The following is a 12,195-nucleotide window of genomic DNA, read 5'->3' on the forward strand; positions in this document are numbered from 1 at the left end:
GTAAATATAGTAGCGGTTTCAGCTTACTATAGAGGCTCACAAGCTCCAAGGAACAGAAGCTTATTATAGAGCATGTGCGTCAGAGGAGGGGGAAAAAGGGAAAAAAGAAAGACAAACTACTCTGCAATTAGTATCTACAGGGAGACGTAAATTAATTTTTTCCCTATTCATTGTTTGGAAAGTGGACACGGGTAAAGTAACTGTCAGATGCAGATGTCTGTATGTTGTAATAGTGCTAAAAAGGAAAAAGAGGAAACTACAGGAAAGAGGAAAGATAAATCTAGACCCAAGAAGGACAAACACAGGGAGCTTTCTGGGCAAAGAATGGTTGCTCAGACAATGGGATATGGAGACAGTAGGAGAGATTCTGATCTCAGTTACACTGAAGTAAACAAGGCTTCCTTGACTTTAATGGAGCTATTCTGGATTTACATACATTGGTGTAACTGAGATCCGAATTTAAGCCAGGGAGCCTATTTTTGTGCTGAATGAAAAGAATGAAAGTGGCAGTGATTTGTCTCAAGAACAATGCACATACTGGATTCTGGTGACAGCAAAATAGCCTTTACTTTTTTTCTCATACGTTACCTGGTATTTCATCCCACATATTATACAAGCCGTGATATAAGAAAATTTAGAAAATCCCCAAATAAACCCTATGGAATAATTGACACCCAATTAAGACTTTATCCTGCATGACACAGAAGGCTACAATGGCCTGGCAAGTTACATTAAAGCCCAAGAACATCATTTCAAGATGTTATTAGCTGTGGCATGCAGTATGTCCTTTTAAAAAAATCTGCTTTAATTGTATTGAGAAAAAGGAAGGAATTATCAGTCTACTGGTGTCTTTGCTGTATGGGTGAAGATTAGATATTCTTCAAGAGGCCTTAAATATATTCAGATTGAAAAAAAATGGTATTTTATTTATTTCAGTTTATAATTAAGCATTCACCTGTTCCTCTGAGTGCCTTTACAATCAGGGCTGCCCAGAGGATTCAGGGGGCCTGGGGTCTTCGGCGGCAGGGGGGCCCCGCTGCCGAATTGCCACCGAAGACCCGGTGCTTCGGCGGCAGATCCCGGGGCAGAAAGACCCCCCACCGCAGGTCTTTGGGGCACTTCGGCGGCGGGTCCCAGAGCAGAAGGACCCCCCGCCGCCGAATTGCCGCTGAAGACCTGGCGCGGAAGAAGCTCCGGGGGCCCGGGCCCCGCGAGAGTTTTCCGGGGCCCCCAGAGCGAGTGAAGGACCCTGCTCCAGGGGCCCCGAAAAACTCTCGTGGGGGCCCCTGCGAGGCCCGGGGCCTGGGGCAAATTGCCCCTCTTGCCCCACCCCTCTGGGCAGCCCCGTTTACAATTATTGTTAAAAGAAACTATACAACTAAAAGTAGCAGCAAATTCTCAGGAAAACTCTACCTATGACACACACAGAGAAAAGGAATGCCTCTTTTCCTGTGACCCCTTTTCTCTCTCTGTCTCTTACTTTTTGCTTGACTAACATGGGGTGGCAAACGTAATAGAAAAAAGAACAATTGTTGAGTGGTAAATGACATGATGTGTGATATAAAGTCATGGCCTGGGTAAATGTTGTTGGTGAAAGTTGCCTTATTAAAATGGCATGGTAAATTGATGCTATAAGTTCCCATGTATATTGTAAATTAATCTTTGATACAGTGCATCACTAGAACAAGTTAATTTTAGTACTCCAAGGAATAGACTTATATGGTTCACTCAAGTAATCACGCTAAATGAATGTTTAAATGAGAACAGTTTGCCAAATGCAAAGCGAGAACCATATATAACCTCTTATACAACTACATAACACAGCAATGCTGGCTGCTTTACAAAGTTCTGGCTTATGTACAAATTCTAGTTGCTAACTCCCACCACTATCTGGGCCAAAATGGGACTTCCTGGAAAATACCACCCTGACTATCTGGGATTAATAGTTTAGCAGTCATTGTGGTTTGCTCTATCCACTTTAAATGTAAAGTATTTTTCATCTTCAAAATATCACAAAGCAGACTGATTTTACTCCTGTTCAGTTTCCAGTCAGACGTGGCACAGTACTGGCAACCTCCTTCACTTTCATTGTTTTACTAAGAAAACAGGAATGAAAAAAGAAAGAGAAAAAGGAAACTGATATGCTAAAAGCTCCTGCTCTTATCTCAAGAGTAATTCTACCTTTCTCTAGTCTAATGTGTCATTGTCCTAGTATTTGTGGTACATACAGTGAGCTATTGCTGTAGTATCATAGCCATCAGGGTCCTACAAAATGTTCAGGAGGGGTTACTCTAACATAAGAGATGTGAGGCTAAAACTGCTTGCTGTTATTTTCCAACACTTGCATTTCCCTCCACCTACAAGCAAGACAAGTTAATCTAACTAGATAACTTAAAAAAGTTAGAACAGACTTTCTGACGCCTATTAGCTTTCATTCATACAGAGTAACAAAATAACCTGCTGTAGAGGCTGTCTTCTTTCTTGCTTGAAAGTGCTGTATAGTTTCTGCGTTCACAATAAATCTGTTTGGAAGGCTGCCCTAAAAGTGTTACCATAGTGATTATTTTGGTACTGCATGGTAGAAGAACTGAAGCACTTACTGGTCATAGCAGAAAATCAGCAGATGGCATTTGTCAGAATCTCTCTACTTCTTGATTTTTTGGGGCAGGGAGTTTAGCAATTTATGAAATCCTCTTAACCTGCAGTATTACTTCAATTTAGCAGACAGCAGATGTTAAGCAGGAGTGAAAATCTCCAGGATAGTTTCCTCAAAAATTATTTAGTAAATAATTATTATCTACATATTACTCAGACAAGGGGAAAATGCCATCCTCCTGGGTGGTGAATACATTGCAAGTTGACAAAGTGTTCTAGTCTCCTGCTGTACTCTATAGTTAAAGTATCACAAACATTTCTTTGTCACAATGGAGAATTTAACAGTAAGAAAAAGAAATGGTGCAAAGGAAATTAGTTATGAGTCTTTCTGTTTTGGAAAAGTGCAAGCACAGCACTGGGACTTTCAGACTAAGGCCTTGCCTATATAGGAAAGTTGCACTGATTTAACCTATAGTGTGAATTTAAACTGATTTAGTGAAAGCAGTGCAAACCCTTGTGTGGACATTCGTATTTCAGTTTAAGAATGGCTTTTTTATTTATTTATTTAAGTTGATTGTGAGGAGATTTATGCTAACTCACAATAAGGTTTGCAGTGGTTTAACTAACCCACTTTAATTAACATAGCTAAACTGGTGTAGTTTTGTGAATGGATGAGGCCTAAGATATCTTTGAGGAGAATACAATACATGGTCATATAACTTCATTCACAGTCCTCTTTCCTCCCGCCTTTTAGCTATAAGCTTCCCGAGGAAATTGCTGTAAGTTCTATTTCTTTACACACCAAGTTCCAGAAGAATCCAGAGTTCTGGTGAAGAGAAAGCCTTATTTATTTAAAAATTTAAAGTGGGTTTTAGCACTGGTGAAAGATGCCAGATAGATGGCAGCAGAAACTAAAACTCTTTATTCATTGAAGGCCTCATCTAAAGCTCATTAAAGTCAAAGGCAAGATCATTTTAGTGGGTTTACATGAGGCCCTCACAGAATGGGTAGCAGTAGTGCAAACTTGCCTATTCTGTCCTACCAATATGTCTATGTTGGAGGGCCCATATTTATGGATGAGTTCAGCCTTATACGCCATTCAAAACCTGGCCTTTCTTCTGTGAATGCCAGCTAGCGCTAACCAAGTTGCCAAATATATTATAGAGAGTCAGACCAACACATAAATAATAGCATCTAGCTCTTTTCATCTGTAGAGTTCAAGGGGCCTTACAAAGGAGGTCAGTATCCTTATCCCCATTTTACTGATGTGGAAAATAAAGCATAGAGACAGAAGTGACTTGCCTAAGAAATCAGGAACAAAGCTGGGAATGAACCCAGGACTTGTGAGTCACAGCACGGTATGCTGGCCACTAGGCCACACATCTCATACTTGTATCACTCCTTTCCTAGAGAGGGGAGCTGGTTAACATTTTTCCTTCAGAATGTTTTTCAACAACCAAAAAAGCCCTTAAAATTGCAGAAAATTTACATTTTTTTCTATTTTTTTCCATTTTTTACACACCTCCTCCAGAACTAAAAAAGTTTCCATTTCCAAAAACAAAAATGAATTTTTTTTGGTTTTCCAGTTTTTGGTCCCTCTCCATTCTCTTCCTTTTTTCTTCCCTGCTTACCTTTTTCTATTTTGCCACTGTAAGTGCGGGTTGTGGGGGAAATGTGAGAAAAGGAAAAGGGAGAGAAAGAAAGCAATCCCTCCCAATTAAAAAATTACAGATTTTCCTTTTTGGTTCTGAAACACCCCCCTCTCCCCCAAAGAGGTCTTTTTGGTTTCTGTTTTAGTTGAAATCATTTTCAGATTTTTTTTTTCACAAAACATACCTACCTGTTTTTTGACCTGTACTAATATACAGCAGTCTGCCAAACAGCAGTCAGAAAGTAACAGCTTTGGTCACTTCGAACTAAGACTGGCTTTGAACTAGTGACTTAGAAATGCAATTCTCCAACTTTTTACTAACTCTTTAAACAGCTAAGGCCATAAGAATATTTTTTACCATTTGGTATCTTTGCTAATAAAGTTAAGGTAAACTCTTCTCACAGGCAAATGGCAGAAAAATGAATCATACTCTAAAAATTGGGATATCAGGAGATCCATAGATTAACAAAAGAGGCAAGACATGGAACTGGAAACCCAAATGGGAAGCTGAAGAGAGTGTCCGAGGAGTGCTTTTGAAGACTACTTAATCAACTGCACAATAAGAAAGGAATTCAGGAAATTAGATGAAGACACTATAATGAAAGGAATATTTGAACTAGTTTATATTTTAATTCTTCTTTCAATGGAAAGAGAAACCACAGTGCAGTAGTATGGACATCTGAGTTACTATTTGCTACCCACTACCATTCACTTGGCCTGATACAAAGGCTACTCCTAGGGAGAATTCTGTGCCAAAAAATTAAAAATTCTGCACACAATATTTTAAAATTCTGCATATTTTATTTGTCAAAATAACAAAATATCATCACACCAGTTTCAATTATTTTGGTAATTTATTTCAAAATTCCTGTCAGCAAGTATGTCTGTAACAAAACAGACAAGAAAAAAATCCCTCATGAGTAGAGAGTTAGAGAAACCCCTAAAATAACCCAATCCCTGTTTCTCTTTACGCGTTTGTCAGGCACCTCAATCTGGGTGTGTCACATATGCCAGCTGGGCACATCTTGAGGGAAAATTCTGCCCCTCTGATCTTTTAGTTGATTCTTTTTTTTTTTGCCCTGCCTCCCTAGTATTACCATATTTCAAGTTCCCAAATAGAGAACACTCACACAGTGAGTGAGGGGAAGTTGGAGTGAGGGGGATACAGTTGGGGTGTGTTGGAGGGGGTATTTCAGGGGTGCTGAAGGGGCATGTGTGTGCCAGGAGGGGATATTTGGGGGGTACTGGAGGTGGCTGAGTAGGACCTCCCTGGCCCAGACACCCGCACCCCCTTCCCCCACAGAGGACAGCCACAGGCTCCACTCCATGCAGCTTCGTTGCTGTCCTGCCAACAGAGATGACCCACACCTACTGATAGTGGGGGGCATGCCCCCTCCCCAGCAGCCCCGCATCTTACCCTCAGTCTCCCCTCCTGGAAAGCAATGACCTTTCCCTGCAGCTCTGAGCTGTTGCTCCTGCCTCTCCTAACAAGGCGCAGTTCACCGGCTCTGCCAGCTGCAGAGAGGGGGCCTGGCCACACCATGTGACCAAGTGGGGCTGGCAAACCTGGGAATTGCAGTCCGCCCACACCTCCCATGCAGGCGCACCATGAGCTGGGGAGCTGGGCTCTGCTGGGTCTAGTGGCCTCTAGCAGCAGCCAGCAGCTCTGCAGCACCAAGTCTATGAGGGAGGGGAATGAAATTCTGTGCAGAACATTAATTCTGCATAAATTATATTGCACAGTGGCACAGAATTCCCCCAGGAGTAAAAGACCATTAAAATCAATGGAAAGACTCCCACTGACTCCAATGAGCTTTGGTTCAGACCCTGAGAGATTAACAGAACCAAATTATATTATGATGTTCCACAACGTAGAAACAGAAATTAGACAAAAACTTAAAATACTTTTGATGGAATGCAAAGCTACTTTCTTAGAATTCAGAAACACACAAGAACTCCAAAATAAAGAGGAAGAAAACAGTCTCCCTAAAATAGAGGCACAACTCACCCCATCTTGCTTAAAGTTGGCTCTTTTCACACTGACTTTAATATAGCTTGCTCTACTACAAAGCCCTCCTAGCCCGCAAGCAGGACTAGGAAACAACCCCCTCCCACCACCAGCACTCTTAAAGCAATAGCTGGCAATTCCAACACAGTCCTCAATACACCACATCTATAATCCTAAATCATGTGAGTAATCTTTACTTAGGTGATTAGTGCTCTGCCAAGGTTTTGGCCATTCTTTTCATCCTGAGGAGTTGCTAGGCGGAACTGGTCTCTGTCACTTTCTTCTTTCTATCTTTATTCTGTCAATGAACTTACACTGACCTACAGAAAACACTAGCTCTGCTGACTCATTCCTGGATTGTTTTTTCTGAGAAAATCAGTTCTTATGATCCCACATCTTTGCATACTGCTAAACTTTCAATATGTTCACATTTTGATCACTGTCAGTCTTACTTCCTTATTCTTTGATGTAAGTAGCTATCTAATTACTGTGACATCAATTCCTTAAGGAACTTTAAATAATTACATCTGTGTATCTCACTTCTATCCTGAAGAGTTTGGGGGAGGTTGGCTTCTGGCTTAAGAGCATCAGGTGTCTTCTGTTTTTTCAAAAAATGTGTATACTTATTTCCAAGATTTTCTTTCTTTCCTGCTTAATGAAGCATCTGGAAACAAAAATATGTCAGTCCTAATTTAAAAAATAGTAGTGAATGTGACTCAGGAACTGTCACCATCATTTTAAGAGCTCTTTGCCTCTACTTTTTTGTATAAAAAGTCTTATTTTGATATTTAGCAAACCCATATTCCTCTCTCCTCTTTCTTTTACTTTCAGGTTGGTACATTAATTTTGTAATCCTCCCTTTTTAGTCAATCTTATTTCAGTAGCTGTGATTGCCAAGGGACATGAAATAGGAATAAGTCAGTCATAACAGTGGTCATTAACAATATATTGTTATGGCAGGTATCACCAGGTGGTGATGTTACACACAGTCCTCCAACTTTTTAGTGTGTGAGCAAATCTAGAGTCTTGGGAAGACAAGCAGTGTTGTAGTTTTTGTCACGCACAGGTCTGTGTGGAGGCAGTGGTCCAAGGTGAGAAATGTATAACCAGCAAGAGAGATTACCCTCTGCCTTGGTCTCTGATTAGAGTCAATTCTTGAGGCAGAGTTGTTCTCTGGAATCCAGGCATTGGAGTTGGACTGAACTTGCTGTAAGAGATTGCCCTGTATGCCACGCCACTGCAGCGCTGTCCAGGGCCGCTCCTGGACACAGTGCTCTGGGGCTCCAGGAGAGGGGGAAGGCAGGGTAAGCGGCATGGTAAGGGGCCAGGGCCGGGGGCAGGGCCGTGGGGGGTGGATAAGGGGCAAGGAGTCCTGGGGACAGGGAGCAGTGGGGGAGTTGGATGGGGCAGAGGTTCTGGGGGGGCAGTCAGGGGATGGGGAACGGGGGGGTTGGGTAGGCATGGGAGTTCTGGGGGTTTGTCGGGGTGGTGGTGGATGGGGTCGGGGCAGTCAGGGGACAGGGAACAGGGCAAGTTGGGGAGGGGGTGGGTTCCTGGGGGGCAGTTAGGGTGGGGGGTCTCGGGAGGGGGTGGTCAGGGGACAAGGAGTGGGAGGGGTTGATGGGTTGTGGGTTCTGAGGGGGGGCAATCAGGAGCAGGATGTGGGTTGGGGTCGGATGGGAGGGGAGACAGGCACGTGGGGCTTGTACTCACTGCGCGGTGCCTACCGGGTCTTCGGTGGCACTTTGGCGGCGGGTCCTTCACTCGCTCACAAGTGAAGACCCCATTGCCACCGCCGAAGTGCCACCGAGGACCCAGTTCTTAGGATTTTGGGAGCTCATCACTGCCTGTATGCTCTTTGATCATCTCTGTTCCAGGACACTGTGTATGTGTAAATAAAACAATAACCTAAAATACACCCAGACTCCACAGCACTGATTTATCATCCTTCACTGGGAAGTTGGCTTGCAAGGCCCTGGTCACCTGCTGCTGCCTGGGGAGAGAGGTGCCACTGGTAGCAGAACAGGATACTGAGATTGGAAGAAAAAGCAATAATATATAGAGAAACATAGTAAAAGGATTATAGTTATTATAGCATGGTGCATTGATTGCTATAGCATTGTGCTTAGATGTGGTTTTTATTAATATTAAAGTTTCCTGGCACATCCTTTTAACAAAGATGTGGAATGACCGAGCATATGAACAATATTTGGTATTGGGTTGTTTAGCCACTTCTTAGCAGCACAGTTCCCCAAAGGAATCCTGAGGAGTTATTTCAACTGGAATTTATTTTTTGGTCGCACAGAACTTCTGGACATGTTTGATTTACACATCGTCCATGAAACATACTTAGGGGGCACTGTTATTTTTAAATGATCGAATGACTTGCAAAGACATTGGGGATGGTTTGCTGCATTCTTTGGGGGATGATAAATTGTATTTATAAAATCAACTTTTTTTGGTGTGCTGGTATTCTTTGGAAGATGTCTGTTCTGACAATGAGCATAAAACCGTCCCTTGGCTGGGACAGTGCTCAGCTATGGACCAATAAATGACCTCACAATGTTAGCAGTGAGGTTTGACAGGTGTACAGTGTTGTCCTTCCAAATGAGTATTCTTCACAGTGGCGGCTCTAGGGATTTTGCCACCCCAAGCACGGCAGGCAGGTTGCCTTCGGTGGTTTGCCTGTGGAGGGTCTGCTGCTCCCGCAGCTTCGCCTGCAGGAGGTCCACCGAAGCCGTGGGACCAGTGGACCCTCCACAGACAAGCCGCCGAAGGCAACCTGCCTGCCGCCCTCGCGGCGCTGGCAGAGCGCCCCCCGCAGCTTGCCGCCCCAAGCACGGGCTTGGCGTGCTGGGGCCTGGAGCCGCCCCTGATTCTTCAGATGTGCTTTGGGTAATATACTTGCTTTATTTTTTTCAGTCACTTTTAGATCTATGATTAAACCAACTATATTGGAGCTAAATAGTAGTAATATTGGGTGGTTTTATCAATCCTTTGGAGGTCGCTTGCTTATATTTTGGGAGAGGGAGAAAAGTGGGTATTTGTACTATGCCAGTAGTTTGGGAAGGTTGTACTTATGTGCAGGATGGGCAAGAGTCCCATCTTGCAAACACTTACTCACAGGAATAGTTACTTGGAAGTCAGTGACAACGGTTGTGTGAGTAAAGAACTGCAGGAAAAGGACCCTCTGTTTGTAAATACTTTGTGGTGATCTGTGCATACTGGGGAGTACTTGTAAATACTTTGGGGATATTAAAATTGAGTAACAATCTGGGAATAGTTAGCTCACAGCTGGATACTCTCATCATTTGCCTATTGAAAAATTCATTGCTCATGTGACTGTTCGTGACTTTACATGTTATCATCATTGACTACCAATACTTGAAAATGTCACTGCTTGAATATGGTGCTTGAATAATAGTCAGTAAAGGCCCAGATCCTGGACTCCACTCTAGCTCCTCTGCACTGGCTCACCAGTGCAAAGCTGTCTAAATCAGTGGTTCTCAACCAGGCGTATGTGTACCCTTGGGGGTACACAGAGGACTTTCGGGGGTACATCAGTTCATCTAGATATTTGCCTAGTTTTATAACAAGCTACATAAAAAGCAGTAGTTAAGTCAGTACAAACTAAAACTGCATACAGACAAAATGAGAAAGTAAGCAATTTCTCAGTAACAGTGTGCTATGACACTTTTGTATTTGTATGTCTGATTTTGTACATAAGTAGTTTTTAAGTGAGGCAAAACTTGGGGGTATGCAAGACAAATCAGACTCCTGAAAGGGGTATAGTAGTCTGGAAAAGTTAAGAGCCACGGGTCTAAATCCACTGAGCACTGGAAGATTCCCAACACACAGAAATGTTGGGGTACCATACAGCTTCTATACCACATCTATCACAGCCGCCAGTGTAAGGGGCACATTCAAGGAAGAGGGAGCATGGCTGGGCTGCTGCTATCTGGCTAATCCATGGCTGCTAGAATGTCTCTTTTGGACCGTGGGCAGTTAAAACAGCAGTAACTTACTCCAGGGCAAAGTTGGTTCCTAGCAATCCTGAGTTTGGAGGAGCGCAAGATAGGTTTAAAGCCAGCTTTGTCCCTCCCATCCTGAACTCCTGCACCAAGCACACCTCAGCCAGATCAAAGAATCTGACCCAAAATATTCCTTCTATCAGTAATATACACATCTGTAACCATTCTGCCAGGTAGAGTTAGCAGCGACAAGGGCAAGGTTCAATATCTAGGGGTTTCTTTTTAACAATACCACAAGACTAGACTTGAGCCCCCACCCAGTAACCTGGGGAAATGACATACCACTTCCTGGGTGCCTTAAAGAGGCAATACTTCCCCTCTCGCAAACACAGAGTCTGAGTTTAGAAAAGAAACATTTTTTTTAAAAGAGGGGGGAAAGTAACCCAGCGTTAACTTGGATTCATAATCTTAAAACCATGAGCAAAACACGCACCCTAGAGTACATTGAGCAGTGTCTTTTGCCTCAGGTTCTTAAGTCCAACAACCAAAAGTTCCTTTAACATGCCCCTCCCTTCTCCCTCCACCACATCCCACTCACAGCTATTGTCCTTGGTCAGTGGAGATCCAGAGTTTAGAGGTGCATTCACATGAGTTCACCTCCAACCCCGGGGGCGGGAAAGGCACCTTGCTTGCTCTGCCGGCCACTCTGCTTGCTCCGTGCCACTCATTCTGCTTGCTACACTGCAACCTCTGGGATGTCTTGAGGTCACACCACTTAGCACAGCTTCCAGTGATTTCAGCTCAGTGTGGGAGCCTCACTGCTAGCCCAGGCTGAGAAATCTCTTTCATCAAAGACATTGTCTCAAAGCAGGCCTAGTTAACAGTGATTTCAACAATATTGTTCTGTAATAAAAGACTCTCAACGGAGTCTTATGAAGTTTTCTCCCCCAGCTCATCACTAGATGTCAGGGGAGAGCTCATGCAGACCATGCTTATACATATATTTAGGAATTTAGGGCTAGGTCATACCAAGCGCTGTACATATAAGGAGAGTGGGGAAGGAGAAGGCAGAAGGACCCTTCCCACAACTCTTTGCAATCTCAGTTCTTGCACTCTCAATAATCAATGCTAAGGGACACGGAAGCTGACTGTAGTGCAGAAAGCCTTCTAAATGCTTGGAGCATGCCCTACCGTACTGTATCAATTAGAGGGTCTGGGACAGCATGAAATGAGTTCATGCTTCATCCTGTAAAACAGTGGAGTAGAAGCTACCACTAGGCACTTTCTCAACAGTCCTGGGGCCACTACACCAAATTGTCTGCTGATGTAAGGTGGCACAATTCCATTGAAGTCAGTGTAGCTGCACTAATTTACACCAGCCAAGACATGGACCCACTACGTGCCTCTGGCTTCAGACCTACCCCTGGAAATGTGAATAGTGGTTAAAGCCACAGGCCCATCCTTCATCTGAGCTACAAAGCTCAAGAAAACAGGACCATATTTCCTGCATAATTTCTATTGTTTCATCCATTTGGTAGGTAATTTTCTTTGTGTTTGCCAAGTTTCAAAGGCCAGTTAAACATTTGGCAACACTGAGAGATTAGCAGATTTTCATTTATGTAGCAGTAGTCTCTTGGCAATCATATTAGCTTTCAGGAGAACATTTCCTTTTGATTTATTGATGTTATGTATATTTTTTAAATTTCCTAAAATAAATATTGATTGGTCACTGGGAATGTACTTATCAGGAATCATGTTTATTCTTATCTCTTCCCAGAATTTATTTACTAAGTACAATAAAGTATCCATTCTTCTGTTATCAATCCCAGCATATACTTTTCTCTGTTATATCTGCTTTATAGGTTGAATGTCAGTTGCATATGCAAAGAGGATATATTAATGTTCTTGAATACTCTAATGTAATATATGAATAGAAAATGTGCAAGTCTTTTTCTCAGCTAATTTGTCAG

Source organism: Mauremys reevesii, linkage group 2, assembly GCF_016161935.1.
Source record: "Mauremys reevesii isolate NIE-2019 linkage group 2, ASM1616193v1, whole genome shotgun sequence".
Taxonomy (NCBI): Eukaryota; Metazoa; Chordata; order Testudines; family Geoemydidae; genus Mauremys; species Mauremys reevesii.